Here is an 11222-nt window from a genome sequence, read left to right on the forward strand (position 1 = left end):
CTCCCCGTCAACCAGCAGAAATGTCACCAGTCTAAAGTTCCCGCACTGACTTCCCAAAGACTGGGTAAATATAAATATATTCCCTAAAACAGGTAAAACCTTCAGTCGCTGACACCAACCTCATTCTCTGAACTCAGCTCTCAATTTAGCTAACCAGGCAAGCAGCCATGCCCTGAGGCATTATGTGAAGCGTGAAGAAGGAAAAGATTCCAAAGTGTGAGGTGGCCAGGAGGCTAAGCCCAGAGAGAACACACAGCACAGTGGAGGAGGGCCTGGAGCAGTGAGAAAGGATTGATCAGAGATAGGCCATGTGGGAGACCCCAGCCCGAGCCCCAGCCCCCAGAGCAAAGGCCTGACCCAACAGAGACGACCACCCAAGAAGCCTTGAGCTCTCATTATCAGGAGACACTACAGATCCAGGTGTACTTTTTTATTCTTTAATTTTTTATACAATTTTGAGAGGTTATTTTCTAGCTATAGCTATTATATTGTGTATATTCCTCACGTTGTACAATATATCTCTGAGCCTATTTTACATGCCATAGTTTGTACCTGCCCTTCCCCAAACCCTTTATTGCCCCCCACCACCACCACTGGTAACTACCAGTTGGTTCTCCATATCTGAGTCTACTTCATTTTGTTATATTCACTAGTTTGTTGTATTTTCTTAGACTCCGTATGTAAATGGTATCATATCGTATGTGCCTTTCTCTGTCTGACTTATTTCACTAAGGTTAATACCCTCCATTGTGCTGCAAGAGGCAATGTTTCATTTCTTTTTAGGACTGTGCAGTATTCCATTGTGTAATACGTACCACATCTTCCTTATTCACTCATGTGTTGACTGATACTTAGGGTGCTCCCATATCTCGGTAATTGTAAATCACACTGCTGTGAACACTGGGGTGTGTGGATCTTTCGGAATTGATGTTTTGGGTGGTTTTTTTTTTTTTTTGGCTGGAGTATATACCCAGGAGTGGAATTACTGGGTCATGTGGTAGCTCTGGACTTCCCAGGTGGCACTAGTGGTAAAGAACCCACTTGCTAACGCAGGAGATGTAGAGGTCCAGGCTCGATCCCTGGGTCGGGAAGGTCCCCTGGAGGAGGGCATGGCAGTCCACTCCAGTGTACTAACCTGGATAATCCCACGGACAGAGGAGCCTGGCGGGCCACAGTGCACGGGGTCACGAAGAGCTGGACACGGCTGGAGCGACTTAGCGCACACACATGCATGATAGTTTTAGCGTCACTTTTTCGAGAAACCTCCGTCATGGGTTCCACAATGGCTGCACCAGGTGCACTTTCGAGTGAAGGACTTCCTGAGGGCACGTCCTCAGCAAATGCTTCAGCTAACGCACCAACTCTTCTCTCTTCTCCTCTAACAACCCCACCTGCCGCCTCCTCACCTGCTTCCAAACACCGCCCCATCCTGTCATCCCTGGTCTGTCTCCCGCCCCCACCTGCTGCACCTCCTGGTGGGCTCCAGGGCCTTGTCCTGACCCAGGCAGACTACGTCCATGCCCAGCACTCTGGCTCTCCTGACGCTTTCCCCTCGACCAGCCTTCATCCCCTCCCACCGGTCTCTAATTGTCCCTCATCACTAGACCTCTTGTCCCCAGCCTCCGACAAACTTTAGCTCCTGAGTAGCTTGCCCACGGATACCTTCTCTGCCGAACATCACTAAACCCCACTGCTGCGTCCTTTCATCCCAGGGTTCCCTAAATGTGTTCACTGAGTGAGTAAGTGAATTATGAATAAAAGAGAAAAAATATGAGAATAAATGAGTGCATGAATAAATGAATGAATCGTTGAGTGCTTTACAAAATCGCGCAGGGGATGCTGTAAAAACTACCAAATAGAGGTTCCCTTGAGTGACACGTGTTCAACAGTGGCAACAGCAACAACAGAAAATGTCTAATGAGGTTAATGCCCATTATGTAGCCATCCCTGGAGCCTTGTCTGACTCAGGAACTATAGACATTCACTATTTTTGTCCAGTTGGCATCCATTCTCTTTCTTCTGATTTTCCTCGGGGATGGACAGTCAAGGCAAGGGCTTCTCTGTGGCACCATGACCAAGAGATGAGCTGATGGTCCAGTTTGACTGTCCAGGTTCTCCCCACTTGCACTGAGTGACCCAAGATTGGAAATATTTGGAGCAAATTCCTGTAGAAGTCTGTACCCTGTAGAGACTGGCCAGTTGTTTAAAAGACCAGGTGGCATCACGTGCCCTGGAACAAACAAGGATCTACCACTTATTATCCATGTGTCTTTGGTTTAGAGTTACTTAACTCCTCACCGCCTCAGTTTCCTCTTCTGTATAAAAGCAATATGCAATGCCCATAGAGGTCTACTTAGGTGAAAATATAGATTCAAACTCACAAGACAGCCATAGGCTCTATACTTAGCATCGGTTTACTCAGAACCATGTCAGATGTTTTTCTTCAGCCCAGAAGCCCTGACAATAATCCACATAGAGAGTTTCAAGTACAAGGAGCCAATAGCTACTCCAGGCAGGAATTTCGCTGGCTTAAAAATATTATGACCTCCCCTTTGGAAGCTAGTATTTCCTGTAACAATTCCTTAGGCATAGCTTACAAGTCTCCACAGAGAGACATGCCAGTTGTGAGAATTCAGAGAAACTCAAAACGAGAGCTTCCTAACAGGTACACACAGTTCTCCCAGTCTGGGGGCCATTTACCAATCAGGGGTCATTTTTACCTGAAGTGATGCTGCCTGGCATTAGGTTTGACACAAATCATTGTATCTGGTCTTCAGAGTGGCAGTTAAGCAAAGGTCAGATTGTCACATTGTGCGGGAATTTGGTTTTCTGAAAACTTTAACCCAAACAATAATAACAGTACCCACCTTACAGCATTGTGGGGAGGGTCAGATGAATTAGTACATGTCTGGGGCTTAATAAGGGCTGGAACATAATAAGCTCTCAAAAAAAAAAATGCTTCTATTACTGTAGATTTGGGTACCTGCTTGAGATTCTCTCTTTTCCAAAACATGATTATTCCATTTTTTTTCTTCTTTTAGACAGCAGTAATCCTTCCAGTAAGCTAACATTTTGCCTCAGTTGATCAGCGTAACTTTCTACTGTGATCAACTCTGGTTACCCCAGAGGAACCAGACGAAAATGAGCCTGTCTAAACCAGGTGGTCTAATATGATCTGACTCTCAGGCCCTCTCCTGAGTGCCAGATTTCTAAAATGACCACATGAGGGACTTCCCTGGTCATCCCGTAGCTACAACTCCACGCTCCCAATGCAGGGGGGCCAATTTCTATTCCTGGTCAGGGAAGTAGATCCCGCATCCCGCAACTAAGAGTTTACACGGCGCAGCTAAAGATCCTGCATGTGACAACAAAGATCGAAGATCCTGCATGTCACAACCAAGAGCCAGTGCAGCCGTGTGTGTGTGTGTGTGTGTGTGTGTGTGTGTGTGTATGCAGTTTGAAAAAATAAAAAAGACCACATGAGAGCCTGAAGCATCCAATGTCCTGCTGGTCCAAAGAGACACAGAACCAGAGCATAAGGTGCCTTTGTCATCAAGGATGAGAAAGGTAGAAGCGCCTTACTGGGCTTCCCTCCCTCTGAGGTTTCAGGACACTGTGTTTCTTAGTGACTTGGAGGCAGGATGTTATCAGAGAGCACAAGTCTCAAGAGAGGGTCCCTCTGGGCGGGTGAGTTGTTGGAGCAGCTCACTAAGGAGCAGGAAGTGAAAACTTGGGTAAGGGAGCCCAAGATGCTCCCCCTGGTGTCCTTTGGGCAAAGCAAAAACCTCAGTCCAGGGAGAAGTCCGTCACAGTAAACCTGTCCCTAGAGGAGACACAACACAAACACCAGGTCCATTTCTTTCTCCAGCCACTCAGAGGACAGGAATGGACGAGTCAACAGACCTGTGACCCCTGTATTCACTAAGTAACCGAAGCAGCGTGACTCACTTGAAGGCATTCCTTCGGTCTCCTTTTTGCAGTCACAGTGTCTGGGTTTGGAACTGATAATTCCTCCCCTGGCCCCAGCATCCCCACGTCCCTTGCCTTTGACACCCGGTGTCAGGCCTGGCTTCCATCTTCCTGCCTCTGACCCTCTGACTCAATCAAACAGGGCGAGAAACCACTGTAGCTTTCCTGCGCTGGTCAGGTTGGTGACAGTAAATGTATTTCTCATTGAAGCAAGTTTTCATGCCTGCTCCCTGAGTCTAAGGAACATTGCCTGAGAAGATGACCTATTTAGAAAAGGTGAGAGGACAAAACGATGTAGAAAACTAGCCTGTGTCTTAATACAGGCTGAGTCTCCATCACCATCTTTCCCTTCAGAAAGTCAACCAGAGGCAGCCCACCTGTGCAGCCCACCTGTTGGGCTCAAACTTCTTTATTGTCACACTGTCCTTCCTGGTAGAGACTGGTGCTTCACAAGGGCCACACGTTTTCGTCACACAGTTGTCTTTCAGTGTCCACAGAGGATTGGTTTCTAGACTCCTGGGCATGTACCAAAATCCATGGATGCTCAAGTTTCGTATATAAAATGGCATAGTGTTCGCATATAATCTCCACTACACTTTAAATCAGCTCTAGATTACTTATAATACCTAACACAATATAAATGTTATTTAAATAGTTCTAGAAAATACAATGTAAATGCTATGTAAACAGTTGCAAATACACAGCAAATTCAAGTTTTGCTTTTGGCAACTTTCTGGAATTTTTTCCCAGGTATTTATATATATGGGTCACTTTGGCCTAGATGGTAAAGAATTTGCCTGCAGCACTGGAGACCCAGGCTCCATCCCTGGGTCAAGAAAATCCCCTGGAAAAGGGAATGGCAACCAACTCCAGTATCTGAAGAATCCAACGGACAGAGGAGCCTGATGGGCTACAGTCAGTCCACGGGGTCAAAAAGAGTCAGACATGACTGAGTGACTAGCACTTTGACTTTCACATTTAGTAAACACAATGTATTTACTGTATTTGTATTTATTTAACATGTAATAAACACAATGCAAATGCTAAGTAAACAGTTGCAAGTACACAACAAATTTGAGTTTTACTTTGGGGAACTTTCTGGAATGTTTTCCAAGTTCCCCAAAGTAAAACTCAAATTTGTTGTGTGCTTACAACTGTTTACTTAGCATTTGCATTGTATATATATATTTTTTTTATTTTAACGGCTGATTCTCAACTTATTAAAAAGGTTGATTTAGGCATCAGCAATTGTGACTTCCACCTCCTCTTGGCTCAGTACTGATGGAAGTGATCTGCTTGACAATCTCAGCAGGACTGTGCAGGCCCATGAGACACTTGTGGATCCTCACCTGGAATCGATCCCAAGTCTTAGAACCTTCACCACACGGAGTTTTCCCTGTAGTTATTCTCAGTCTTGGTAGGCATGGGAACAGGTCCTTTCACTTGGAGATTCCTTTCCTTTGCGCCTCTGATCAGGTCAGCACATACCTTCTCCAGAGATCTCACATTGCAGCTGGTGATGGTGATCTAATCTGGTGAATGGCCACCTCTGGCTTCACGGGAGTCTTGCTCTTGTCTTTAAAGGCCATGAATGCTGTGGTTTCCTGACCAACTTGTTCCTCCACAAGAGCGAACAGCGGTGAGTCAGGAGCAGGGGCGGGTGGCCCAGCATTCCGCTGCAGCGGAAACCATGTTTTCCTCAAAGAGCTCCCAGATACTTTTGATCTGATTTGGTTGAATCTGTGGATACAGAACCCCCAGATACAGATTGCTATCTGTTCTGTTCAGTTCAGTTCAGTTCAGTTGCTCAGTCGTGTCCGACTCTTTGTGACCCCATGAATCTGTTCTATTATTTACCCATTAATATTGTATTCCAAAATTATCATCTACCCTTTTAAAACATAAATTCTTCCTTACCTTCTCCAAATTAAAAGATTCATGCAGTCATGAGTTTAATGTACTATTTTTATTATTTCCCTAACTAACACTTGAAGAATTCTCACTGTATATCAGGTCCCTCTCTAAATACTTTATCAATATTAGCTTATTGAATCTTCACAACAACCCTATGAGTTAGAAGCTACTATTATTCCCATTTTACAGATGAGGAATTTGAGGCTTAGACTGATGAGCAGGAAATCACAGGAGTTAGTAGAATTGGGATTGGAGTCCAGGTAGAAGGGCTCTAGAACTTGAGTTTCACCTGAGTTTAAGTTAACTCCTATGCAATTCTGCTATATTCTTTTTTAACACAAAAATTTTAACCTATTAAAAAGTTTCCATTTTAATTCATATACTGTCTCAAATCATCTCATAGACCACTCAGTTTTACATCGACACTTGGAGAAATACCAGCTGAGTGTAAAAGAATTCTGGATTCAGAGATGACTTGATTTCAATTCCCTTTCCGCTCCTTACTTGCTTTGTGGCCCTGAGCAAACTTTCTGACCAGTGTAAGCCTCAGTATGCCCCCATGGGGACCTTAGATAGGAATTCCTACTTATCTCACTGGTGGTTGTAGAGACTGGAGAAATCATGCCACTGCAAACGCTTTGGGAAACACTATGGCCGCAAGTCAACATCATCCCCTCTAATGACGAAGGAATGTTTAAAATTAAGGAAATGGTGCCCCTACTTTTTCACTACAAGCAGCCCCTGCCGGTTGAAAAATCTTTCGAATAAAAAAGTAGATCCTTACGTTTCCTTTGTGCGGCAGAGCCTATTGCTGCTGCTGCCAATCCAAAATAAATTACTTCATGAAGTAAGGTCTGTTTATATTATTCCACTACCTGATGACTTCCTGTGTATAACATTCAAATACGAGCATCTCAGCCAAAGGTCCATAAAGCCACTTCCCCCACACTTTACACTTCACCATGCTAAACATCTGCTTTTCTTGGCCACCTGAGTTGATGAGTTTCACTCTGCACCATGGTGAGGTCCAGGTGTCAGGCGAGGACCCAGACATTTTCTTCCCTCATTGCCTCAAGCGGGGTCTGGTTTATAGTCCCATTTCCCCCACAAGAGCTGGTGATGAGGGAGACACTGCAGCTGGGCGTCATTACCCTCAATCAACGGCCGTGACATTTTTTTGAAGGTAGCAGGCAGGGCTGAAGAAGGTTGCATTCTCACATTTTCAGCCAGGTTGGAGCTGTGGCCATCTGGAAAGACGGATATGAGCATAAACTTCGGTGAGGGAACTTCAGTTTTTCCTTCTTTGGGAGTTCCTACAACTTAAAAATTCCTGGTATCCTCATCCTGGGCGGAATGTGTTTCCTAGATGCAACCTGCAAGAGTAGACAGGGGTCTCATCTCTGTTCCTTCTGCTCCTTCTCATGATCCATACGAAGTGAGATAAGGAAGGTGATGCTCATGGGGTGTTATGATATCTTGGCAGGAACGGTTATATGCGATGAATCAATGAAACCTGACATTACGGATGCCTTTGGGGGGTCCAGGGGGGTCTCCTACCTGATTACAACAACCCTTCAGTATCAAAGGATTTGAGTCCTGTGTCCATTCTCACTATGGGGAGCATGTCTCTGTATAACAGAGAGCTTCACCTGATAACTGATCACCGTGAATGAGAGGCAAGATACACACAGAGGAAACATCTCCTAAATTCCACCTGGCTTGTCCCTGTGCCTCCATCTGCCAAACCGGAGCCTCCCAACATGCAAAAGCAGCAATTCTCTTACTGAAACAATCTGGCTTGTACCAGAGCTTATTTAAAAAATGATTCAAAATATGTTGCAGCTTTACCAACACACTGATATCCCAGGCACAGCCCTTCACAGCATTTTATTTAATAACACAGGGACCTTCATGGTTTGATAACATCTCAAAGGATGGTGGTACAAATGGAAAATGGACCAAGAGTGCAAGCTTACATTCTCTCCTAAAAGAGATTCGTGTACAGGATTTGAGTCCTGTGTCCATTCTCACTACGGGGAGCACGTCTCTGTGTAACAGAGAGCTTCACCTGATGACTGATCACTGCCTGTCTGATGCAGCTCTGTCCTGCATACAGTCAGGTCCTGCAGAGAATTGTCCTCAACCTCCTCCATTGCCAGGAGAACAGATCATTTTTTTTAATGGTCCTGGTTGACTATTAATAACTCTTCATTTAGCTGCATGGGATTTCTTCTTCAATTGTTCCTTTATTGCTGAGATAAATTAAAACTGGATTTTTGAAATTGGCTTCAAAAATGTGACCTGTCCAGGAAGTTCCCCAGTGGTGTCCAGTGGCTAAAACCCCATGATCCCAGTACAGGGGTCCCAGATTCAATCCCTGGTTAGCAAACTAGATCCCACATGCTACAACTAAGATCTGGCACAGCCAAATAAATTTTTTTAAAAAACAAGTCTGTCTTTATATAGATACAGTGGAATACTACTCAGCCATTAAAAAGAATGAAATAATGCAGCAACATGGATGCAGCTAGAGATTGTCATACTAAGTGAAGCAAACCAGAAAGAGAAAGACAAATACCTTATGACATAGCACTTACATGAATCTAAAACATGACACAGGTTAACCTAGTATCTATGAAACAAAAACAGACCCACAGACATAGAGAATAGGCTTGTGGTTACTAAGAGGGAGGGAAGAGGGGAAGTGGGAGAGGGATGGGCGGGGAGTTTGGGGCCAGGAAATGCAAACTATTTTTTGCATACAGAATGGATATACAACAAGGTCCTACTGTATAGCACAGGGAACTATATCCAATCTCCTGCGATAAATCATAATGGAAAAGAATATTTTACAGAAGAATGTGTATAACTGAGTCACTTTGCTGCAGAGCAGAAATTAACTTTGCAAATCAACTATACTTCAATTAAAAAATCTTTTTAAAATGTAAACTATCCTTCATATCACCCAATATCACTCATTTTTTCACTCCCCCCACACACCCCCTTTTGGCTACTGTGGTTTATATTCCTAGAGAGCATCCTGTCCCTAAAACCTTCAGGCTTTAGATTCAATCCACCTTTATTTACAAGGGATTCTGCTTCAGGTGCTGTGTTGGATGTCTCCCTCATTTGATCCCCAAAGTTTTAAGATAAGCAGAATGTCCCCATTGCACAAGCAGGAGAACCCAGGCAGGCGGGGGAAACGGACCTTGCAGTGGTTGAGCCAGGACATACTTCCAGCTCTTCTCCAAGTCCCACACTCTGTGTTAAATAGAGAACTTCAGCTCCTCTTCCCTCTGCTCTGAGCTACTTCAACCAGCATCACGAGGTACTTACTCTCTTCTCTGTAGGAAGGGTTCTCTCTCTTTTCCATCCATGCTTAGAAGTTCAACCTCGCCGGGCTCCTCCAGGACCTGTCTTCCCTGTAGCTCATGTTTCCTCCTTTCCACTGACTCCTTCATCTCCTTTTCTATTGCAGTCAGATTCCTAAAAAAACCACATTGTTCGATTCTTACCTGCTGCTCACTCCCTGAAAATTGCCCACCAGAAAGACAGTTTCACTTCACTGCTGGTCTTTTCCTTTATTTTTACCATGTTCTGATTCCTTCCAGATTTCAGCCAGACAAGCATATGCTGATCTGTGTGCCAAGAGGCGATATATCCAGATATACACTCTTATCCACAAATTATTTAAAGCAGCTTACTAAATATTTTTTCAGGTCTTTTGTTTCCCTTTTAATTGTTAAACTATTCAAGCTACCTCGAAGTAAGAATTAGGTCCTCTTGCTTCCAGTAGTGAGCACAGGACATGCAGGCAATCAAATCAGAATTAAATAAGAACTAGATTTCAAACCACTTTTACAAAACAAAATCAAATACACTTGTTCTCCAAATACCAAAGTTCCCATAACATCAGAAAACAGAAGAAGAGTGACATTATTTAGGAAACAAAAAATTTTTTGCAAGTTGGCTAAGATTACACATGAAAGTGAAAGAGTTAGTTGCTCAGCCACATCCGACTCTGCGACCCTATGGACTGTAGCCCACCAGGCTCCTCTGTCCATGGAATTCTCCAGGCAAGAATACTGGAGTGGGTAGTCATTTCCTCCTCCAGGGGATCTTTCCAACCCAGGGATTGAAGCTGGGTCTTCTGTATTGCAGGCAGATTGTTTACTGCCCGAGCCATAGAAGCCCCACTTTCCACAGATGGAGGAGAGATGAAAAGAAGAAATTGTTAGTTCTGTTAAAAACTTGAGGTAACTGTGTTAGCAGGAATATAGAGGGCAAAACACCCCGGTGCCTTGCTGGTGTGAGTGTAAATTACTAACAAGTTTTCAAGGGGAAAAAATGTATTAATATATATGTTAAAATAAAAATGCATATATTCTTTGACCTAGCAGTTCTACTCGTTTAAAACTAATTCCACAGGTTTACTCATATCTTTTCACAAAGAAAGGTGTGCTGTAATATTGCAGCATTTAAAAAATGAGGCAGCTTAATATCATGTGAAATGATCTCCAAGATAAGATGTGCAAAAAAAGAATATGCAGAACAACGTGTATAAGGTGCTAATGATTGTGAAGGTAGGACCCACACACACACACACAGAGCTGCATTTGAAAAAACTGTAAACCCATGAACACACACGCACACATTTGGACTTGAAAAGACTGTCTCTGGAGCTTATACCAGAATATTCTCTCAGTGCTTGTCCTTGGAGAGAGGAATCAGGAACTGGAGACCTGGGATGGGAAGGAAACTTTTTCCTTCTACATCTTTATGTGATGACCTAAAATATTTCTTTGTGCCGGCATTAAAGTTGTTGTTTTTTTTTAAGCGAAAAGCATTGTTTTAAAAAAAATTTTTAAAGCTTGAGTTAACATGACTTTTTTTAATCTTCAATTTGGTGTTAAGAATGGCTGTCATTTAAACATTTGCAGTTAAGTGTGAAGAGTTGCTGTAAAATTTGAAAGGCATGCTTGGGCCAACTCTGAATTGAGGTGTGCCGGCCACAAATCTAAGATGAAAGAGAATTTCCTGTTGCCTCTCATTGGTTTTGAGCTCCACTGTTTTCAATGAAGTGTTATTATAAGAAGGCAAAATTTACTTAATCCAGAGACAAAAGCCAGTCTTACTAGTTCACATTTATGTCACTTTGGTCATAACAATGATCATCAGCTATACTTGAGAGACGTTTCTAGAGACAATCTCACTGTTCCATGAAACACATTTCTGTCTGACAGGTTCTAGCTCTCAGGATGTGAGCAATAACATCCACCAGCCACAGGCCAGCCTGTCTTTATAGCAGATAGAAGAAGGCATCTTAAGGTCAATAAGAC

General features: G+C 43.5%; 1 pseudogene; it reads right to left on the reverse strand.

Moving 5' to 3' along the window:
* Positions 1-5203: 5203 nt before the first annotated feature.
* Positions 5204-5558, reverse strand: LOC128043595 (40S ribosomal protein S20-like; annotated as a pseudogene).
* Between the last annotated feature and the right edge of the window lie 5664 nt (positions 5559-11222).

This window comes from Budorcas taxicolor, chromosome 2, assembly GCF_023091745.1.
Source record: "Budorcas taxicolor isolate Tak-1 chromosome 2, Takin1.1, whole genome shotgun sequence".
NCBI lineage: Eukaryota > Metazoa > Chordata > Mammalia > Artiodactyla > Bovidae > Budorcas > Budorcas taxicolor.